This window comes from Tympanuchus pallidicinctus, unplaced genomic scaffold (genome assembly GCF_026119805.1).
Source record: "Tympanuchus pallidicinctus isolate F22 unplaced genomic scaffold, pur_lepc_1.0 scaffold20, whole genome shotgun sequence".
Classification (NCBI taxonomy): Eukaryota; Metazoa; Chordata; class Aves; order Galliformes; family Phasianidae; genus Tympanuchus; species Tympanuchus pallidicinctus.
The window spans coordinates 2,488,914-2,513,796 of NW_026294722.1; positions in this window are offsets into that span (position 1 = coordinate 2,488,914).

The window sequence follows — 24,883 nt, forward strand, 5'->3', positions numbered from 1 at the left end:
GCTGCACACCCAGCTCTCTCCGCAGCACAAGAGGTGGCTAAAAGCCATCTGCAGCCCAGCAGCCCTCCAGCTGGCTGCCAGGCCTGGGTTATGGAACCCTGGTGGGGATGGGGCCGGGTGCCCCCAGCCATGGAGATTTTGGCCTCTCCGTTCTCATAGTTGCTATGCAAACCGAGTTCGTGGCTGTTTGGTGGATGGCCCAGCGGAACACAGGCACCGTTCACAAAACTATCCAGCATTATTCAGCAAAATCGGGTGTGACTGGCGTTCTGGGCGCTGAAGGGGCCTTTGACGAAGCTGGCATGCAAATGGCATTGTTCCGTGCTGAATGGCGGTGACCTGTGCTGGGCAGGGTTAGGTCAGCGGCAGGCCAGGCCGAGGGCTCATAAAAGTCCCACATGCTTCAAGCCCGACTTGGGAGTAAATCGGGGATTCCTGCAGACAATGGCATGTGCGCTTTTGTCCTAGGCAGCAGCCCTCGAGAGCGGGAGGGCCGCAGACATGGGCTTGTCTCCAAAGATGTGCGCAGGTCGGGCTGCAAGCACCAGCATTCCCCTCTTATTAGGTTTCCTGGGTGAATCAGAGAGCATTTCTCCCTTCCCTCTTCTTATCTTGCTGCATTTTTCGTACTCAATTAGCCTGAATGGAACATGATCAAGCTCCTAGCTGGAGTTTCCTCCCAGCACACTGGTATCAGACCTTTCCACACATTCTACAAATGGTATTTTATCATCGAAAATTAAATCTAGACGGCAATGATGTTCAAGTACAGAACACTTAAGAATATACGAGCGCTTCCTCCGCTGCGCCGGCTCTCCAGATGAATGGAGGAATGTCAGTCAGGAGCTGCTGCTCTCCCAGCAGCTCTAAATCACTGCAGGCCCTTCCCCACGTTGCACTGAGCGGCCGCAGAGCCAGCAGCACGCCTCACACAGCAGGAGGTCCGCCGTGGTGCTGGCAGTCCCTGAGCTCTTACACACCATTCATTCCCTCACACATGAGCGCAGGACGCTGGAAGGCTGTTTGCTTTAATGCGTGGCTAAGAACAAAAATCGAATGCCTTTCAATGGCATTATTTCTTGCACAGAAACCATCTTGTGTGTGTTCTGATGGAGATTTATTTCTCTAAAGGCATAAAAGGGTTAAGGATCCACTTTGATCCTGCCAGTGAAGTGAGGGCAGGATTGATGGCCTTCCTGGGTGACCCTTTGCCTTACTGAGGATGGTGCTGAGGCAGGAAAAAGTTCTGCACAGCAGACATTCCACAGGGGCTTCTTAGCACCATTTCTAGAATCACTTGTGCCAGGGAGGGTGTCCATGAGCCCGCTCTGCTTTCATCCAAAGTTGCAGCCAGCAACTGCAGACCACCTCTGTTCCTGCAGCTGGAGGAACAGCAATATTTTATGGTCCATCTGCTAATTCAAAACAAATGCCACCCATTCGCACCAACATAAAACCTTCCTGGAACTGGGAGGGGAAGGATATTCATATATTGTTCACGTGTGTGAAAAAATACATATAAAATCACCTACATCTGGGTCATTTCCTCTCATCATATCGAGAAAAACAAACGTAGCAAGCAAACAGTTCAGACACATGGGCTTACTGACAATTAAACCTTGCATTTTAAAATGACTGTGGTGCAAATTAATTCAGTCGGCTGTAGGGCTGCCCCAAAATAAGAGTCTGGGTTTGGTAAGTCTGTCAGTGACGGCTCGATTTCCCAGTATATATTTACACTCACATCAAACTTGGTGAGTGGGTTTGCTGTCGAACTTGCAAAGCACAAACCTGACAGTTTGGTTTGAAGTTCCCCACACGAGGGTCATACAGGAACACTGAATAGATGCATTTGCTATAGGTTATAGCAATCTTGACAGTAATGAATGAATGACTGCTCCTAAAAAGTACATCTTGTTCTGACATTATCGCTTCGTTGCATTCTAAAAGTGGCTAAAACAGAAAGAGTCTTCCTCATCTTTCCCCAGCCCTGCTGCCATTCAGTGTCTCTTCTGGTTCAGCAGTCTGTACTTTCCAACTGTTTTCAAGGGGCTATGTAGTTACACCAGTGGGACATGATGCACAGTCGTAGCATTTAAAGCATAACAACAGTCTATTTTTCCAGAGAAGTGCTTAGATTATCAAAGCAGTGAAGTATTTTCCCTTCCTGTGTGTCTAACTAACCAGTCAATATTCCTGTTTAAATAAATAAAGCTCCCATAATCTGTTCTGCTGCAGCCTTTTTCTGTTATAACCAAAGGCAGGAAACGTTGCTGACTTCCATGGGAGCAGCATTTGCATCATGAGTAACAATAGGTTAAACACAATACACCAACCCCTGACTTAAACAAAACTCAAAGAGACATGACCACCTAGAAAGCCACGCTGCCTGTGGTGAGGGACAGCTTGGCCGGAACAGCAGCAGTGGCAAAAATAAAACAGTCTAAAACAGATACGAGAAATGATGAATTGACTTTGCATGACTATTTTTGCTTAAAATTAGGGCAGGCACTTGAGAACTTTGCTGAATCAGGGCCTTGATGATCGGTATCAGTAATGAATGCAGACATTTGGGAAGGTACGTTTCATTGCTGCCATCATATTTTATTTTTGGAGACGTTAAAGAAAGATATAAAGAAGACATAAAGCAAGTAATTAAATTTCTGTTTTGTGTAATGCAGAGCAAATATTTGCTTCGAGTTTTATGGCATCTTGCAAATCAAAATCATAAATGCAGATGAGCCTTTGTTTAAAAAAAGGCAATCTGATAGATCAGCATAAAAGAATAAGAGTCTTTGGTTTGGAAGAGAAAAAGAGAACCCTGACATGAACGTGAACATGAACACATTAAATTAGGTGATACTAAAGGGAATTTGCTGAAGAGGGTAGGAGTTGTCAAGTGCCTTCGCAGCAGCAAACATCCTCTCACTTCTCAAGTTGGCATGGAAGTCAAGAACACAGACTTACTTCAGATAAGATATTTTAAGATATTTGTTTTACATTTGCTCGTGAAAGTGCTCTGACAGCTTAGCTAAGAGGAATTTGTATTTGAGTGAAACTTGGATTAGATAGGAGTCAAGAGAATACCAGTGTTGGACTGGAACCAGCGTTAGACAATGGAAACAAGCCGGTGAACAAGTTACTGGGGAATATTTTCTGCAGCACATTCTTTCTAGTTTGAACCTTGCAGGAAGGAAATCCAAAATGCCAAAACCACCTGTTAGAGACACAGGAAAAGTTTGGTTTCCGGGGAGTCCAAATTCATTATTTTCTTTCTTCTTTCTTTTTTCTTTTATTTTTATTAACACTTTTAGCCCTGTAAATACTGCCTTGAGCTTGACCTAGTCAGAAAGCAACGGAACACTGAATACTTGCTACAGTTTTCAACAGTATCTTGACTTTTAAAGGAGGAGGAAATAAAGCTTGGGTCCAGAAAAGCCAGTGCAGTCATGAGATCCAGTGTTCGTAGGTTTCCTAAATTCATCTCCTTTCTGCTGAGCTCTCCATGCTGCACCTTACAGCCAGGCCTTTTTAGCAGAAAAGGGGAAGGCAGCCTGTGGTAGGGGTGCGTTGAGGCACACGGTAATCCAGCCAGAGAGCTGTGCCCACAGAGGATTCTGGGAGCTTAAATCAAGAGTTACAGTCTTACATGAAGCTTTTTATAAAGCAAGAGACTTAATGCAAAACAAATTGAAAAATAAACAAATTTGAGGCGGAAACATTTTTACCTGCCCTGTTCTGAGCAATGTGCACGTTGGTTTTTTCATCCTTTTGCTGACATTCCCAAAGCAGAAACCTCAGCTGCTACCATTCTGCATTTAACACACAGCTAGGTGCACAAGAAAGATATGTTGAGCATCAAATTCCTCCAGTTCTCAGACAAATTAACCCCTCTGTCTTTGCCCTTTAGTTCAGTATTGTACATGACAAAGTGAAAAGGTGAGCTGTGTAAGAAGAAACAAATCTGCATTAATCACAGCAGCTAATACAATTAAAAGCGGGCAAACAGAACCAGATTAGCTCTGGTGCACATAAGCCCTTCCAATAGCAGAAAAAGGAGATAAAAGTCAAAGATACAAATCCTTCACTGTCTAATCAGAAAGAAAAGCCAGATGATTGCTGCTTTGCTAACTGGAAAAGATCGGTCTTCTCTATGTTTACAGCAACTAACAGCAAACATGCTGATGTATTTTCTGCTGTTTCATGTACAGCCAGGGTCTAAAAGATGAGCTAGCATAAGTAATGCACAGAGCAGAGTGTATATTTATAGCTTAAGCACCATCCTTTACCTGGCTGCATGAACTGCACTGACATCATAGTCTTATGAACCTACTCGGCTGCAGATCTCCTTCAATATATCAAGTAACAAATCTGGCCCATTAAGCATTCCTCTGCTAGCACATGAAACACTCTCCTGACCCCACACTGCACATAGGTAAGATTCTCCCCTGTAATGTCCTTTAGCATATGGTCAGTGGACAGAATCTGGGCAGATTCCAAAGAAATTTGTACTTCCTCAGCTTTTGTCATTTGTAATCCTGCACTACTGTGCCCTGGGGGTAAATAATCAGCCCCATTTTCCTAATGAGGAAATTCATCCAAGGTCACACGGTGAGCCAGTGGTGCTGCAAGGAATGAAAAACAGGTCATGGGTGGGAATCACCTGCTCTGTGCTCTGTGGTTTCATTGCATTCCAGAAACTACATTTATTTAGTATGATAATAAGCCATCACCTGTTGTAACAAGACGATAGCGACCGAAAAGAGGCAGAAATATGTTGAAGCAATGTGGTAAGCAACAGTAGCTAATAGGAACTATAATAAGGCTAGGGAATTAGGAAGGAGCTAAGCATATTTCTGGAAAAGAGTATTATGGTGAAGTGTTACTGATCAAAGCCTGTAGGCCCTAATCCTGCAAGTGCTTCCTTATATGTAGGATCGTATTATTGGAGTCCCATGAAATGCAGTTCGGTCACAAATTATAAGGTTTATATGTAGTCTCTGTAAACTGCAGCTGTTACAAACATGAAGTTACCGGACAGGGAAGTGGTCCCCAGGAGGCCACTGCTGTGGCCTCTAACTGGATTCTATTAGTATAGTATAGTATTTTCTATAGTATAGTATAGTATTTTCTATATATATGTTCAAGTTCAATGCAATCAACCTGTTCCAGATATATAGGAAAACAAGTCCTGCATGTTCTTTATCTTCCCACATCAAATGATACGAAACATTAGAGATGCTCTGACCATTTTAAATGCTTTGCTGCTTTCACAGAATCTCATTATATACTAACACATCATTTGTTATGAAATTATGCATGTCACATTTATTTTTGGGAATTAGTGTTTCTATATCCTAATGGAGAAGCACAGCTCCTCCAGCCCCAAGAAAGAACTCAGTAATCCATATTCCTTGTGTCTAGCTACAAGTAGGTCATACTTATAAGCTTCCCATCACGTACTGGCTCTGGTGCCTGGAATGATCTTTCAGGTTGCAGGTAAAGCTACATTTAGCTCATGACCCCACTGTACTCAGAGTCTTAGTTTATTAATATAGCTATTATTCTCTTTCCCTCTGGCTTTATTGATTTCCTCTTACTGTGAAATACTGAGGTTATTTTCAAGTCTGTCTCACACCAAAAAGCTTGACTTTTCCCACTTGAACCTTCCCTCGACGAGCTCAAAACAGTGATAGAATGAATGGAAAATTGCAAGCAATACTGCTGATGTCAGCTGAGACGGCTCATACACGGGCATTTACACACTTGCCTGGATTAAGACATTCCTGATCTGGGACTACTTTGAGGGTTTCCTACAAACCCAGTGATAAAAATACAGCCACGTACCTGACTGTGAATAACGAGGCAGCCACACTGCAGGCTTGTGAACCGGCTGCTGAATGCTTGCGCTTACTGCATAGAAGGCTTTGAATATCTCAAATGGAAAAGTCATGACAGAAAAAGCCAGAAGTCATGTAGATATCAGGGTGGCAGACAGGAGCAGTTCAGGATTTAAGGGCTGTCCTTGTGCTGGCATTAGAGGTCACATTCAAAATCCCTGTCTCAGGGAAGAGCCTTTGTCAGGCTCTTAGGGACAACGTTGGAAAACTATCAAAATTGCAAAATCTCATCATTCTCAAAACAACTGGCTTATTGCTGGGGACTTTGCCTCCCTAATATAGATCAGTCCTGCAGGAGGCCTCTGAGATGAAATGCCATTGCAAGTTTTTATTGCCTGCTTTAAGCTTGAATTTCACAGAACTCTTTCTGTTCGGTTGTATCCCACCTGCTGGGATATTTTTGTTCCTAATCATAAGGAAACTTGCAGCACATTAACCTTCCAGAGGGAGAGTACTTCATCTTTCAGGATTGCATCAGCAATAAAACTTGTGTCTTACATAACTTCTCCATCAAAAAGAACTAAAAGCAGTGGTATGGATTTTAAAAGGTGGAATAATTGCAGCAGAGCCATTATTGTCACCGTCACGAGACATTTGGAGCGATAAAAGTCACTCAAATGGGGAGTGCTAATTGATTAATTATAATTAAATAAAACTTGTGCCATTCCCTGAAAAGCTCACACTATTGCACAGACTGCTCATCCGCCTCTGTCCTCAAAACCTATGGGTTCACAGCATGCTGCAGTGCCGCAATCAGACTTAGGCACAGATATGGGGGTAGCCTTGCTCTGATCTGTCCCCTACCATCCCTGGCAGAGCCCTCTGTGCCCACCAGCAGCCCAGGCAGCCCTGGCAGAGTTCAGCAGCCGCCCTGTGCCCCAGCTGCACCCGCAGCAAGTGAAGGTTACTGCGGCACTTTTACAACCGAAGCCCATTAAGCAGCTGAGGCGATTCAGCATTTTGATTCAATGCAGCATTTATTTGACTGATTGTTTGTTTTTTCCCCCCTCATTTTCAGGGTTTCATTGTTCGGTGCTTTTTCCCCCCCGGTTGTTTTTGTGCCTGCAGTTCTTCCCTGTGGTTTGGGAGGAGGTGGGAAGCGCTGAGCCCGGGGTTCCCCCGCTGTGCTGTCTGCCTGGCTGCCTATTTATAGCCCTTCTCTCACTGATCTGCAGAGATGCCAGAGTTTTGCAACTATGTGTTGGGGACTGAATCTTGCAGTGTTTACTGCCAGACAAAATTCAAGTGAGTCAGTGAGATTTTTGCCTCCTTAGGTCTGTAGATGAAAATAAATCAAGCCTAAAATTCTTTTTATTAAGTTCTAGGACACTTCTGTTTCATCCTGTCGGAAGCATATTTTCAGAAGCAAACACCGTCCTCCTGCTGTGTAAGAGCAGGCACTAATCCCATGTCTATGAGTTTAGGGGACATGAGCCACAGGGTTTGCAACTGCAGATGGTAACTACATGTCCCCTTCCATACTGCTAAACGAAGAGGAGAAGCTGAAGGTGACTGGCATTTAAAACTACAATTCTGTATTATCCACACCTCCCATTGTAAATATCATATCCATCATCGGAGAGTTTATCTTCCTTTGCCTTTCTTTAATATTATTCAAATCCAAAGGAATCTGCAGTTTTAAATAACTGGGAGGACAAGTTGTGCTTTCTGAGAAAGGGAGTTGGTACTCCTGCTTGAACAGATGTTAAGAATGTTTCCGAGTGTGCTAGACTCATTTACGAGTCTTTTTCACACATTTGAATCTTGGGGACATCAGCAGTTTGTTCAATATTTTCAGCCTCCTTCCTAAATGCCACATTGGGAAAATGAGAGGAGAAAAAAACGGAAAGAGAAAAAAGAAAAAAGGAAAAAAACCCACTGAGCTCAACTTCCATCAGTGTGTAAGCAAGAATCACAGCCAAACAATGAAGGCGCGGAAGGCATGGCCAGATTGTTGGGATGATAGAATCAGGCTGGAAAAATAGCACAAGATGATAATTTTAACATACAGTTGAACCTAGTCAGCTTCCCGACTCCTGACACCTTGGGCAGATCTGCAAACCATGGGGTTCTCCCATCTAAGGGAGAGCTGAACTGGCTGCCACAGCGATAGCAGGTCTGCCTATGGGGCCTCTGCAGCCATGGCACAAAAAAGCATCCTAAGAAAGCAGCACTTTGGAGCTCTGATTTCTCCTAGCATTATTTGGAGGTCTTTGGAGATGCTCTGAGTTTACCGGGGCTGGAAGGGAAAGCATCCTTTCCTACCAGGTTTGTATAGTGCCCAGAAGCACAGGGCTCAGCTGTGTCTGGCACAATGGCTGCTTCAAGAAAATAACTGATGACAGGGCACCAGTTGTGAAACGAATGGACGATCGCTTCTGGCAGATAATGAAGCTCAGCCACTTCAGACTCACCAGTGCACACTGATAGGCATATCTCTTGAAGGAGCTAGAAAAGCAGAAGATTTTCCTCTTGTTAAAAATACCAAAAGGAAGCTAAAGAGACTCTGGTTTTGCTGGGCTTACTGTCTTTCCTCTTCTGCTTTTTTTGTCTTTTGCTGATGCAAGTAGATAGACTTGTAAAGATGGTTTAATATTAGCAGTTGTTATGGAATTCCTCATCAGATTACTATAGATCCCTAAAGACTAGCTGCACTTTGTTATTTCCATTTGCATTATCAGTAGACCACAAGGCATCAGCACTCTCAAAGCCCTGTGCTCACTTTGAGGAGTTCTCTGTTCAAAGAGAATCAAAAAACCTTGTTACTCTGCCTAGGCAGCTATTGGCCTGACACACAATTTTGGAAGTCAATTCACTTTTCCTTGCTTTCTTTTCTCATCTTTGGTGCATCTTTTTTTTCTAGATGCTAAGTTCTGTGGGGCAAGTGTCATTTCTCCACTCATGTCCTTACAGAAGTGACAGTTCCAGTTTACTTCTGTATTGAGTTAAACAATTATTCATACTTCCAACCAAGCATCTTGCTTTCCTCTCATTCTGACAAACTATAAACTAGAAGTCTATTAGAAGTGTCCTGCAGTGACTCTGGTGCTCGCAATCAAAGGGATGCTATCAGACAATCCAGTCTCCCTCCTGCCATGTCAAAATACAAGTTTTATTTGTATGTGACTTCCTGTTTTCAGATGGAAGCATTCTACACACAAAAAAAACTTCAGCAAATATTTTAGTCTAGGTAGCAGCCTTTTTGTTCCTGGTGATTTTCCATCAAGCTTGGAAGGCCATCCCCTGAGTGCTGTGTTATCAGTGACAATGCAGACAGAGCAGTTGCGGATAATGGGGCCAATTTTGCTCTCAGGCAACCCCAGTGACTTCATCGTCTGGTTTATCTGATGATAGGGTATAAGCTGGTAGGATGACTCATCAAGAAAGAAAAAGAAATAGGGAAAAAAAAAGCAAAGGCAGCCAAGCAAAGACACAAGGCTGTCTCTTAAGGATAATTTTAATGGCAAAGACAGGGAGCAAGCTTCAAAATGCAGTAAGGGAACCAGAAGCCCCTGCAGTGTGGGTTCAGCTCAGAGCTGTGACACAGAGCTTGGTGCCTGGGGGCTTTTCGGTTGTTAGCTGTTGGGGGAGTAGGTTGGGGTTTTTTTTATTATTTCTTTTCTTTCTGCCCACCCCATTCCAGCCCCCAACAGCCAGTCAATCCTCTTTCCTCTGACTTACAGACCTGGAAAAGAGAGCCAACGTTAGCATATACAAAGAGAAAAGAGGGCTAACTTGGAGCAGTAGCAGCTCTTCATAATCACTGCATATGTCAGAAACAAGTTTTTTTAAATGTTGCCTCAGTGTTTAAGGAGTCTATTATACTATTACTTCATTCTCAGAAACACAGAAAACCCTCTACAAGGTCAGGATCCCTTATGCAATGCACTGGACAAGCCCCTGCTGAGAAAGAGCCCTGGTTCTTATAGCATTAAATAGATACATCAATCAAAGACAGGAATAAAATGGCTGACAGCCAAATTAGATGAGTGAGAGATTTAAATTCCCAGTGCTCCAAGTCTCCTCCCCTAAGCACTTGGTTCCAGTCCCTCTCCTTCTGCAGAGCTACAAGGCAACACGGTGGCAGGAGAAGCCCTCTGGGCACTTCTCTGCCTGGCTCTGAAAATCAGATGTCTTTGACCAGAGCAGGCTGGAAGACTTCTGGTGACTAAAATCAGAAAACTTAGGGAGAAAAGTTGCATTATTTGTCTCTGTGACTGGGAGAAGTTTTGCAAGTCTTAGGTTTTCTCAGCTCATCCCACTGCATCTGCTTACGCAGTTCATGAAGATCAGGGGGAATTTGAGTAAAGGGCTTAAAAATTACCCTGGGAAAAGAAAAAAATCAGACCAATTAAGGGACAGGAGAGCCAACATCACAAGAAAACAAAACAAAACAAAGACTTGTGGAATTTTGGAATGGTACTTATTAATGGTAATTATTTTTTCAGTTTCTGAAAAATGTTTCTAAGCTAAAAAATCATCAAGCCACCTCAAGCCCACTTAAAATGTTTATGGCACCATTATAAAACTCTCAAGCTAAAGAATTTTAATGGGGTTAGAGATCAGAATATAGGAAAAAGTGCTCAGATATCAACAGTGGAACATCCATACGTAGTGGGTAAAGCCTTGTCTCAAAGTATTTGAGGAGTCGTGCTCTAATGTTCTGGATGCTTGAGAACACACTGAGGATATTCTGGAGTTATTCAGCTGATGTCCTGATCGTTGTTTGAAGTCAGTAATAACAAGCCATATGTTGCCTTTTTCTGAAGAAATACTATTTATTAATTCTGTCAGAGTTACTTTATGTAAACTCTCAGGCAAAAAAGCACATGAAATGTTCCTATGCTATTTGGGTAAATTCTGTTTTACTTTAGAGGTCAGGTAATACTCTTTACTATGAAACTATTTGGTACGTCTCCAGACTTCGTTCCCTTTATGTACCAGTAGCAGATACACAAATCCTCATTGATTTAACTTGAATAGAGGTTTGCCTCCACAAAATCCTGCTCAAAAAGGAGACCAAAATATCTGAAAAATATCCTCCTCTCCTGCCAAACCTGTATCTCAGATATCCTGTATCTCAGCTGCTGGAACCAAGACTCCAACTGTCTTCTACCTTGGCTATTGAGTGCAGACAGGAATCATTCTGAGAATACAAGCACCTGAATTTGGTTCAGCAGCGCTGCCATCTTAAATTGGAAGGTCATGTACAACTTGTGGACATAAAAGACCAATAGCCCACCTATGCAGATCTTCCTGTCTCCTTCCTAACCAACAACCCACATTGAGGAAGGACCGAGTTAAGGGGTTGTATATATTTAATCTCACCTCAAGAAAACAGCAATCTAGTACAGTTAACTAAACTCAATCTGAAGATCTTTTCCTTCATAAAGAGGAAAAGAGCAGAAAAAAAACAAGTTCTAAAAAAAGGAGCACTTTGCTATAATCCCTCTCTAATTTACAAGGACACCTACTATTTGAGAAACCTCACATGCCCAAATTAATGATCCATGTGGGACAGAGACCTGGTGTTCTCAATGCTGTGTAAGACAACGCTGAGCAAATAATAATAGTTATCAGTAAGCCTTATGCACCATTGCACTGTGTAATACTGCCTTGAAATGAAAGCAACAAGATGGTTTGGTAAGCAAAGCTGTTCCCAGGCTACTGCCCTCTTCAGTAGGATCCCCCAAATCCAGAAATCTCAAACAAAACCTTCTTTTGGGGATGTTCCCTATTTGTTCTTTGCTAAATTAATTTCAAATTGGTTTCAGATAAGTAACCCCAACATAAATCTTGTACATACAGCACGCAGTGCGCAAAGCAGGATGGCATCAGCTTTCAAAACTCAAATGCCTCTTCATTCTGAATCTTCAGAGGCAAGGATGGTGAGAGAAAACAGGGGAACTGCAGCTTTGTTCACTGGCTATTCTCTGAGTATCTTACAGCCCTTATGCCATTTTAACATACATAAGTTGCTTTCGCTAAGATTGTACGTAATGTATATCATGGTGCAACCAACATAGCAGGGGTTTGAGAACAGTCAAAATACTCATAATGAAAAATGAGGATGGGAAGTTAGAACTGGGAATTCGTGGACTTGTCTTGCTTTCCAGTCTGGTGACTCCTGCAGTGATTGATTCCTCACAGGGAAAAACTTGATTGCATCATTAGGCCAGAGCCCTCTGGAAGAAGGCTTAAAAGAATTCAGGAGGGGGAAACTCCTTCCTCCTTTCCAGATGGAAAACAGTGGCTGTCAGTAACACTGCTACACTTTATGAATTGGAACATAAAGTCCACCACTTTGGGAAGACTGCTCTGCTAGTCAGCTGTTTAAAGATTCCTGGTTTGTGGACACTGAAAAACAAGCCACCACTGTAAAGTCAGTTTGAAAGTCCATATGAGCTCAGTATTTCCAAATACTTTTTATTCCCCTTGTTTGTAGTAGAAATATAATTGCAGAAGTGCCCTTTAATTAGAAGCCTTGAAGCTCCTGAAAGTTAAGTTTGCAATGTAGTAAAATATACAGAGCAAGAAAACAAAGCTTTGCCACTGCCCCTCCAAAAGAGGATAAGAAATTGATGTGCTTAACACCACTTTGCCAGTGGAAAATCAAGACACAGATTAAGTGATCTAGTAAACCAACGACTGGGCTTTAAGGCAATGACCTTCTTAGCTCTCCTTGAGTATCTGAGGCAGGTGATTGTTCTATGCTCAGGTTTCTCCCAGAGTGCCAGTCTAATCAGGTTTGCTTCCCTCTACCAAGTGGAAAGTCCACCTTGGAAATGAATTTGAAATTGTTCTATAGGTAGAACATCACGGAGTATAGGAATTATTGTGGCAGCAGGTACTGACACACACAACTCTTAGTAATTTGCAGGACAGCAACGACGTTTTACTCTTCCTTTTTGGAAAAATGAAAATCCTCTCAGAGCACTCCAGGACGCATTAAAACCAAACGCATTTGTTCTATCAGCTCAGGTTTATTGAGCTACCAGGTAGCTTTTAGCAGAAAGCAGACTGTGGGTCTATCATTGTGAAATCTGCATCAACTCCACGTAAAACCATTCCGTGATTCGGCTTCTAACAGCGAACCTCTCAGCGGGTTCCCAGTATCAGGATGCTGCTGTTTGACACCGCGTGTGCAGACGTGGCTGGACAGGCAGCAGAGGGGCAACAATTGGGTGCAGGCTCAGCGCCGTGCGAGGGATCGGAGTGACACCGTGGCAGCCACAGAGAGATGGGCTGGGACACATCGCCCCGCAGAGTGACAGCGATGGTAACAGGCGGTGAGTGCCGGCGGTGGAGACGGAAATCCAAACAGCCAGGCACTTGGCAGCTCACAGTAGCGGGGTGCAGATTAGCGTCAAGGTCAAATAAACATCATAAAACATTGCTTAAGCTGTCAATTAAAGAACAAACGAGCTCATCATAATTATACAAGATAATTGTTATCTGCTGGGTGTTAATTAGATACATTTTATCAGATCTGCTGTCACTGAACGGAGAGCAAAACTGGTCAACATTTTTTTTAATTGTAACGATTTCAAAACTAGTTTTGTTCTCCCTTCAGATGAGACCAATGTCTTATTTTCCCTGATTAGGTCTTCATGACTTTATTCCTTCTGCTAACAGGTTTTACATTTTCAGAATGAAATTATCTTACTGTGTAACTAAGCCTACCAAAGAAAAGCATGTACAGAAAAAGATCTAAAAATAAAATTTGTAAGAGGTATTTTCACTTTAAAATAGAAATTAAAAAGAAAAAAAAGACTTTTCCTTGTACAAGTTAAAAAAAAATAAAGTGTTCAATTTTATTAATTCTGAACGAATTAAGTGGAAATTTCAACCTACTCTGAATCATAAATTGGTACTAAAATGTCTCCAAGAATGAAACCAGCGTGCATCTTCAGCAACGCAGTGCTGGTCAATTACGTAAGGAAAGTACTTTCCTGAAAGGTTTCCCCCTCCTTCCAGTAGGTTTTGGGTAGTGCCCAAATGTGAGTGAGGAACAGAGCACGGTTTCAGCCCTGAAGGCAAAGGCTGCAGCCGCTGCACTCACTCCTAACCGTGAGAACAAGGATGTGGAACCATCTCAGAGGGACACGAGGATGGAGTAAGGGCTAAAAAATGTCATAATGCCAGTGTGGTTGTCCTGTTGGGAGTCTGAGGAATAAAGGATCATGTGGGAATGAAAACAAAAGGAATACAGAAGAGATACATAGCCGCACTCTTGCCTCCCCCTATTGGCCTTCATTACAGCAGTCCACGCTGGACTCCTTTCCACCCTCACAACTCACGGTTTATCTGCCCAACAGTTACCTTCATGTATTGCTTTCCAGCAAGAAAAGATAAATTCCCAGTATTTATTCCATCAACAGAAACATCTAAACTTTCATGCTCCTGGGCAGGAAGCTCTCTACTTGTTCATCACCAAACACGTAACAGGAACTTCCTGACTCAACTGCACTGAACAGTGACGAGAAAGGGGGGGCTTGGAGGCCAAGAGAACTACCAAACTTCAAGCTTCATTTGAATTCAGGATTTGCTCATTAAAAAGATAACTAAGAACTGTATCATAAGTTACAGAACTTGTATGTTTTGTATTGGTTTTAGCACAGAAAGAAAATATACCATTTTTTAAAAAATTTATTTCTATTTTTATTTTATTTTATTTTATTTTGAGGAGAACAGTGGCGCAAAGGTTTACCACACGGGGCCAAAAATAGTGTGAGAAAGGAACTGACTTCAGCTTGAATAATAGTCATTAAATCAAAACACTGGAAAATGCATTCCTTGTAAGAACATAGCCACTGGAGGTTTGCCCAGTCCTAAACAAAGAGTAGCAGTTCACAGCTGTAGGGGACACACTGTGGGAATACACTAATCTAAGGTTTAAATATACTGGAGGTCTGCAGCAAAACTTAGGGATTCCAGTGACTGTGCAAAGGCATCTCAGGTTGCATTCATTTCTGTATTTGATTTTGTCTCCCTAAATCCATTTACCTTCCCTTTCTAATTTATGGGAAAAGTTACCTTTATAGGAGTTATCCTAAAAAAAAATAAATAATAATAATCTAAAATTTATGTACATAAAACTGTAAATCCACTCTGAGATTATTTCAAGCAATAGGGGGTGTTTTCATGGCAAAAATGCTGTGGACATAATCCAAGAAGTACTCCTCAAATACAGAGACAAAGTTCAATGTGACTCATGTGCAGGTAATTGATATTATTAACGCAAACAGAAAATTTGAGGTCACAACTGGCAAGCAATATAAAAATCGTGTTTGTTTTTTAAGAACATTGAAAAGGGATTACAAGAAAGGCAAACTGAACAAAGACCGAGTTAAATATTTAATACATACATGTATATTTAATATTCATCTAACAATACCTCATTCATAGCTTATGCAACCTAAATGGTTCACAGGTTGAAGATATTTCCTCTTGTTCCACAAGTTAAACATTATGATACAACGTCCTTTTTTCCTTCCTTCCTACAGCACGTGTCTGTGTTACCGGTAGCAGTAGATACGGCTGATACTTAGGTGAAGATCTGAGACCTTTCATCTCTAAGGACTATGGAGAACTGAGAAAAGCTGGATAAGGACTTGGAGGAGAGACTGTAAGCCCTTTCAACTATGCAGCTCAATCTTTGTATACTAAAGCTTAAATAAAGCTGAAGGAATGATCCAAAGAGTACTGAAAGCAATAAGGACCTCTCTCTCGGTGGATATTAAGAAGTTATACATCAGCAAAATGAGAAGCAAACAGACACTTAGATTAAGAAAAAAAACATCTAGAGAGCAGAGGAAGGAAAGAAGCGACAGTCAACAAAGCCTGTTAGCTTTTTGTATGCTTTAGAAGTTTGGTCTAAGTTGGAAGAATTGTTCCCTTCACTTGGGCTTTTTGCCAAAGTAGCTTTTCAGAGAGAAATCTGAGATAAGAGAAGGCAGGCATCTATCACAAGTCACCTTTATCAGTTCTAGGATGCATGCTAGCTAACAAGGCTGAACACATTTGTTTTCACAGAATGCCACCAAGAATGGAGCAGCAGTCAAAGCAATGGGACTTGAGGGAGTGGCCCCAAGTTGTGCCAGGGAAGGCTCAGGTTGGATATAAAGAAAAGTTTATTCTCTGGAAGAGTGGCCAGGTGCTGGAATGGGCTGCCCAGGGAGGTTGTTCCTGAGTCACTGTCCCTGGAGGCGCTGAAGAATCATTAGGATGTTGTACTGAGGAACATGGCTTAGCGGGGAAATATTGGTGGTAGGTGGGTGGTTGAACTGCATGATCTTGGAGGTCTTTTACAACCTTATGTAGATTCTATGATTCTACATAATGCTACTCCTTGCCTGCTCTAGTAAAGAAATCTATCACATGTGACCTAAGGGGCAGAACGTGACTGTATTACTCATATTTACACAAATGTTGCATCTCTGGTAAAGAAACAAAAGAGAAGTTATGCAGTATTGGAACATTCAGGAACCAGAGAAACAACAGCGAACTATGAAAGAAAATCAGGCACAAGCTTTTGTCCCACGGATATCAGCACAGGGAGGGAGACTGAAACTTCCAGTCTCATTGCAAAATACAGAGTCCCGAGGATACAAACATTAGAAGAGCCAAGGGGCACAGCCCAGCATCCTCAACAGCAGCATTTCTCACCCTAAGATTGCGTCAGCACTGTCTGCATGCGCTGCAATCGCTGAATTCCAGTTGGTTATTTAACAGCAACAAACAGCTCGTCTCCATCCAAATCCCGTGTAACAACAAGAATCAAAGTCCCTCAAAATTAGCAGCTCGAGGAGCTTGCACTGAGGGCTCAGCAGCACACCTGCGGCCGTGCCCTGACAGACAGGAGCTGACAGGCAGAACTTGCCTCCGAGCGCTGCGCTTCCATCCCAGCTCCTAGCACTGCTCGCGTGCTTGTTCCTCGCACCCACACCAGACCTTAACAATCATCCATCTGACCCAGTTTTACTGTCATATGTAGGGCAAGCGAGGGAATTTGCTTTCATATCTGGAACAATTCAGATTTTGTTTTCTTTTGTCTCTGAAGGAGGAGATATGTACCGAAGGGCATATTTTTCAGAACTGTTGCTGTGCATGTCAAGCAATGCACATACCTCACTACTGCTTTCCATGATGGCAACTGAGATCCTGTTAATTCCTGTGACAGTTTGCCTGTTCCTGTCCATAACAAAAGAAAAGAAAATCAAGCAAATTAAATTGATTTGATTACAAATCTCTATTTTGATATTATGATTTCCTTCTATTGGATATTTTACAGCAGGGTCCAACCTTTCATCTTAAACTGACTGGAGTTCGCAAGAATAGGCTGAAGATAACTGGAATTGGAAAATTCTAATTGCAAAACAAATGGGTGGTTCAACTTCTTCTATTTCCCTTCTAAACAGCGAGGTTAGGCACAGCAATTTCCATTCCCTCCATGAGGAAAGGCCAGTTTTGGTACTGGAAATGTCTCTGGTAGTTCTCCCAGTGTCAGGCCAGGAGATGCTGAGGTTTATAAAATGGAGGGAAGATACAGCTGTAATCACTGGTTTCATAAAAGGTACTGGGGAAATCAATAACAGGCGTAAGATGACATCTTAGTGCTGCATACATTCCAACAATGAAAGATTATCTATTCCATAACGATTGAAGTCTTTGCAACCTCTAAATAGTATAAATATTGATGTATTCTGATATCTAGCATAATAATAGCTAATTTTTCACACGTGTGTGACACATACTACTGGAAAATGGCACAGAATATCAAAGCCTTCCTAGACATGCAGAGGAGTGGAAATCCTAGTCTGACTTATCACCTGCTTCAATAGCTCCACGGGGCCTGGAGCCCCTTTGCTGGCCTGCTGCTCCCTTTGGATTTCTCCGTATTTCTCACTGAGTGATGAATTCTCTCAAAGCAGCTACAGTGCTGCACTTTGTGAGGATAAGGGATGGGTGTAGAACACAACCATGCTGTTACAAATTATAGAGCACCTCAAAGACAGCGGAGCACAGGTCCTGGTGCATCAGACACAGCACACGAGGAGGATGTTCCTCGCTTTCCTAGTTAGAGAGTGAACTCGTAACTGGCTTAACTTCTTCAAATAGGCAAACTAAAGTAAGGCTAATTCTTGTCTTCTGTTGCATATTAAGTCATACATACACCATTTTATTCAACCTGCACATTAATATTTTTGTTCATTTGAATTTGACATAACACCTGCCTCGTAGTGTACTGATTATGATTTGATTCACATTACCGCCTTCATATTAAATCATCATTTGTGCCTATTAATGTAACCTTTAGCATGATCAAAACAGTAATTAGGTAATTGCTATTATTCTTGAATGCTACTAAAAGATTTCCCCCAAAAGGTGGTGGTGATGACAGTGATGCACAGAAAGAATGGCTGATGAGACACTGAATAAACCAATCTCTTGGTACCCTTGTTAAATTAGATATCTCTTCATTGATGGCTTCAGGCCCCCAAAAGGAACACACAGGAAATATCACCAGAATTTTACCCACGTTATTTGTACCACGATGTCATGGGATTCATATGAATGCATTCTCACAGAATCTCTGACCACACAATTTATATTGCTGCAGTCTGATGAAAACCATGTGCCTCACGTCCTAGAAAGAACACACTGCCCATTTGGTACAAAAGACACCTACTGAGTCAGTTACATATTTGGGGTTTTGTTTGTTTGGCTTTTTAACTGTAGCTTTGTCAGGCTTACAGCCTTAATTGCACATTTGTACAAAGGAGAAGAATCCAGAGCATTTTACAATAGGTATTGTTTAGTCTAGGACTGAGTTATGCTCAAGTGGGATAAAAATCTACATTTCGTCTTCTCTATTACAGCCTCCTGACTGCAGCCAAGAACTACTTCTTGGAATGAAAAGCAACATTTCTTCTCATGGTTGCAATTGTTTTTACTCCTTTCACTAACAAATCATCTGAAAATTTCCATTTCATTTTTTCTCCCTATTTTTAGGAACACTGACAGAAAATTCAAGTCATGTAAATGTTTTTCCAACCTATCTCTGCATTTCCCTCATTATGTTTGCTTTGGGAATGATTTGTCTTACTGTCTCTGTGACTTTCCCCATTTCTTCATAAAAGCTACAGTTCACCAGGCATAGAATAATTATTTTTAAAAAGGAAAAAAAAAAAAGCAGCAACAAGGAAAAAAAAACAATTAACAAAGTCTTATATGGCCAAGATGGTTAACTAAACATCATAAAACACTCCGATGTGGAAGGCTCTCGATCCAGTATTTAAGCATATATGCCAAGTGAATGCCAAACATTACAAAAGAGAGAAACTAAGAACAGTCGGTCGTGGGAAATCCAAAAGAAGCAGAAAAGGGATAAAGCATTTGAATAAAGTATTTAACATATCCAGTTCATCCAGTTCTGCTCCTTCTTCCTCATCCGGAAGAAAAGCCTATTAATGTATTCTGTATATGAAGTCTCCTCTATGAAACATTTAGCATATTACATTATTTTTCTATTATTATTATTTCAAAAACATTTACTCTGAGAAGATGATCACTTTCCTTCTCAATATTAGCACATGCACTGTGGAATGCAGATTTTAATAGAACGCAGTTGTAGAAAGGATAGGTCATTTTACGTCTCAAGAGGAGATGTGGCTCAGTCTGGAGGCAAAACAATATATGTGAGGTTAAAAAAAAGACTCAGATTCAGCCCTTGCATTCTCCCACACCTCTGGCTGTCATTTACATAGGAGGCTGAAATAACAAATTTGTATGCTGCTACAGAACTGGGAGATATTAAAGATTAATTAGCAAATTTTCTAAATCCAATCCCCAGGACGGTATCTAAGTAAGTCAGCAGCAACTTTTGGTTGATCCACTGTTCTGGAGATGGACTCTTATGAGCACGATTTGTATTCGGGTCAGCAAAGTGCCTCTTGGACCCTCAAGGCTTTGAGCTGATGTCAGATATCCCAGCTGTTGGGCTGTGAACAAACCCAAACTTAAGCGTCACCAGCATAACAGTACATTTATTCCAGTAAGGTGCATACATGGATCTTCCTCATCTCAACCCAGAGCTAGGAGATGAAGGGCAGTTTCACCCAACACTTTTGCACAGATTCAGGAGTTTGGCCTTGTCCTTAGTCAGCCCTGGCTGGTCCAAAAGGCAGGGGGTGTTTCTGAATGATACCAAATACCCTTCCCATGAGAGAGGAAAACAGAGGGGTTTCTCATCTCTTGCTGGGGTGAATTATAAGAATTATGTGAATGGATGGGGAATTTCTTTTTGAAGAAGACCCACTTTCTCCATTTCTCCTGAAGGAATAAAGACGTGCAAGGGCATATTTCTTTGTGCTGGTGCCAAATAGTGGATAGTTATCATCATAATTAAAGAAACAAATTGCCAAAAACAAATATTATTTGCAGATGGATTCCTGTCTTCTGTGAAAATGCTCTGTTTACATTTCAAATGAATGGAAAAATAAGATTACGCATTTGAAAAAGCCCCAGGCCAGCCATTAGGAGAGATAGGGGAGCTCTGAACTTTCTCCTGCAAAACACACCTGAAAGACTTTCTAATTTCTCAGCATGTTGACATTATTTAAATTCCTGTCTTCCTGAAATATAGCCAATGCTGAAGCTCTAGCCCCCAGAAAATAAACTCTTGTTTAATAATGTGATGGGTAAACGTATCCAGGAAATGTCACAAAATAAATCTGAGATAAATTAAACAAAACTGACTTCCTTTCTTATGTCAGATGCCTCTAATTTTGGCAGCTTGGAGTAACAAAGGAAAGAAAGCAAGCACTTAGAAATGAAAATGTCTGTTTAGCATCAGTGCAGTGAAGGAAAATGAGCACATTTCCAAATCTGTAACAGAATATATGACATATGACCTGGGTCTTCTACACTGTACGTAAGCTTCTCGTTGTTTTCAGTAGGAAGAACACTTCTTTCTTTGCAATGCTGGCTATTTTTTAGGAATTTGGGCTTAGTAAGGCTATGCTTCAGAGGATGCTGAAAGCTCTATTCCGTCCATCCTGTACAATGCTAGATAAGCTCCCACTCCTTGACTTTCAAGACGACAGTTTCCTACAAACCATCTGCTAAAATAACAAAGCATCAGGACAGAAGTCTAACTGCCACCAGGAACAAATCTGTGGAATTACAGATCATGGAAATCATTAATTAATGGTAAACATTGTTTCTCCATTGATGGCGGACATGGAGAATTGGCAGTCAAGGCTTACATGGGCTGTTGATAAAGAACCTTATCAAATTAAAAACTAATAACATGTGAAGAAAACTACACGCATTTGGTATGAAGGAAGGGCATTTGGGGTCAAAGCAAAATATGAAAGACAGAGCCTGCAGTCTTCCTTTGTGATAAACTTCAACTCCTTACTTCATTAAGTACCTGGCCCAGCTTTTCACTTCCTTCCCAGCAGAACTGCATTCTCTTTTGCAGGGCGATCTCCAGTGCAGGGTTACACACAGACTTCTGGGAGGGCTGAATGCCATGAGAGCACAAGAGGCAGGATGTGTGGGCTGCTACCTGAGCCTGTCACCCTTTGACGATGAGTCGCTTAGCTGACTGAAATAAGGAAACAGTTATCTTTGCACCTGGCTGAGTCCTTTAGATCTTGCTAAAATATAGGTGACCATCAAATATAGATTTGAATATGAAATTTGCCTAAGTCTTGCGAGTAGAGATTATTTATTTTTTTTTAAATTTGGCCTGATTCTGAATACCTTAAGGATGCCTACTCATGTGCCATTCTAACCTTACTCATTGCTCTGGATTAAGGGCTTCATTTCTCTAAAGCAGCAGATGCTGCTCTGATTACACAGTCACATGCCCTTGGGAGTAAGCCACCCTTAGCAATATATTTTGAATAGAAGTGGAAAAATCTTTTACAAGAAAAGATAAGCAGGAATTAAAGAACAGACTTGTCCCTTGAAACAAACCAGGGTAAAAAGAAAAGGTTCTGTTGGCCAAGTTTTGCCCCTCTAGAGACATCAAGAATACAGTTTGGGTTATTCCATACACCACTATTTCTCACTTTAAAAAAACCAACATACATATCTCCTTTCCTGAGCCTTCATGCTTAATGCCTCTTTGGGAGCGTACAGGTAGCACTGAATGCTGAAGAGACGATGCCTTCTGCAGCCCTGGACCACCAGGATGTGACTTCATTGACCACAAGCAGCAAGCTGACAGACAGTCCATCTGGCATGAGGTGATTCCAGTACTGCAGTCACTAGTGACTCAGTGGGCAATGTAGAGGTACACCACGTAGAGGTAGGCTGTGTTTAAGCAGCCATATCTAATGGGGATAATGATACAAGCAGTAGAACAGCAATGGCAAATGAAAGAAACTTATTTTCAGCAGATTATTCAGAGGGGGAAAAAAGTTCTCTAACATAGCATCAACTTTGCCCCCAAAGAAATCGCTCATATCAAATGATTTGTTCTCCCATAGAATCCTCCATCTGGCTGGGGACTCACAGAAACTAAACATTTCCACAGCAGCCTTTGAGAAAGGAAATATCATCATCTTCACATGGATGACAAAAGCAAGGGGCAAAGAATGATATCCTTAAGATTATACAGAATGGAACAAAGAAAAACACCCAGAACATGCTTGTTCAGCTCTGGAAAGGTTCTTGGAAGCATGAGACAGTTCCATATATTATGATCACAGAGAATCACATGGTGTAAAAGAGGGGATGGGAAAGTCTCACTGCTTCCCACAGGAAACCCCACAGTAATAAGCCTGGGGAAGGAGTATTCCCAGAAGACTTTTTCCCACATCACTTATTTGAGGGGGTGGGACTTCAAACCTCAAAATATGCAGCTTGACCTGACATACTTGTTTTTGCACAGTAAGTTTCAGACAGACAAGGCAGCTTCCACTAAAAGCATTCTACTACTGCTGTACAGTTGCAGAAATTTATTTGGAGTGTTTTCTGAGCCAGCTATCTCCATACCAATCTCCCCGTGTCTTGTTACAGGAGAACTAAGGCAAGCAAGCTTTCCAAAGGAGAAAGAACCCTGAAGGTCTGATTAGTGGAAGACACTGCATGGTTCCTTCCTCTGTGGGAAGAGAGGAATGCAGCCTGCCTTACACTCCAAAAGTAGAGTCCCGAGGGCCAGGTATTCTTGAGCATTTATCCTACACTTGACACCACCTGACATCCTATTACAGTAGATCTACTGTGTGCCTTTCCTCCTTGCCATCCCAGTGATATTGCTTCACAGTAATGAAGCAGCGAAGAACGAAAACGGTAGAGCTTATTTAGAATGAAAAAAGCATTGCTCATTTTTCTGCAGTTTCTGCACAGCTTTGCAGTTGCCCTAGGTAGGTCACTACCTTCTCGAAGCAACTGAAATAAGGAAATTCCTCATTTCTTTCCCGAGTAATGATACCAATAAATGTTACACCACTATGTACTAAATCAGCATAACCCTTCATGGCTCATATGTCTTGAAAGTGTTTATTCAACTTGTTTTTAGCTGAAGAGGACTGCAGCACGCTAGTGAAAAAGAGGGGAGAAAAGGAGACAGGCACTAAAAAAGCCTGACTTACTGCTCCAAATAACTACTATAATCTCATAACGATGAGAAATTTCTAAAGAAAATTGTTTTCTTCCGTATTACTGAGAATCACAGAGGCTCCCAATAAGAGCCAGAAACTTTGAAAGGAAGGGGTGTTTATGCGAATGCGTGGATTTAAAAGTCCAGCCAAGCACAGAACAAAATCAAGGCAACTTCAGCCTCCAGAGAAATAACCTTCAAATCGCAATTTGACAAACAATATCAACAACTATCAGAAAAGCAAGCAATCCAGCTGACTGCGGGGTTTTCATTCCCTTCTCAGCAGTGTGACCTCATCACAGTCGCACTCGCACAGAATCCTATTACTGCTGCCTCAGCTGCAGAGCTGCAAGACAAAGGAAGGTTACAGACTTCTGTGCCTTGCTAATCAATAGTTTTTATCTAATTTCTTTGCTTCAAGATACAAGAAAACAAGGTGCTGCATCTGAAATGAAAGGCTGGGAATAACTGAGCTTTGAGGGAATCAATAGAAAATAGAATAGCTGACAATGTCATTCACTGAAACACTATGAAAAAAGAGCTGAAGTTCCTTTAATTATCTACACATTTGTATTTTTAACACTGACTTAGCGTCCGCAGAAACACTGGCACTGTATAAAGCTATTCTGGTTTCAGCATTTCTTGAGCTCCTGGTTAGTCTGCACCGTTTCCTTATATTCCTATTCTGGGGGGAAGTTTCCCTTTTGGTGTCAATTTAGGGCTCAGCATGAAGCATCTGATAGCTTGCTACACTCAATGGATAACTTACGTGTGACAACATAGCATCTGAAGCCTGGCTAGCAGGATCAGCTGATGGACAGTTAACAGACAATGGACATACTTTCTTTCTCTAAAGTCCGAGGTGATTTTTAGCAATGCCACATTGTGCGATTTCCTTAAACACATTAATAAGAAACATAAAAGTCCAGCAGTACTTAAACTAGAACCAAGAGAATTAAGAGATTCCCCTGACAGTAGAAGTAGCCTGCATGTAGCTGACTCAGAAGAGAACAATAAATCAGAGTTAAGAGATGTAAAATGGAAGTGCCAACTTTAAGCATCCTCTGTCTCCTCCAGCGCACCAAAGGGCTTCTCTCAACTAAAGCACATAGAAAAAAGTTGATAAGGCTGCATAGCCCACTCCACTTGCCTTAGTGGCTCTCCAGAGAATCTTTCATGCAGACAATCAACAGCAGCACAAACCCACTCCTTTCCCCCAGCTCAAAATCTAGTAGTGTTCCTGTGGGAAGTCATTAATTCCTTACAGCTGGTGGATCTCTGCACTCCTGACAGGCAGCTGTGTTACTGCATCCTCCCCTGCCCCCACAAGGGTGAATTAACACTTTCCCAAAAGCCCTTCACCAAA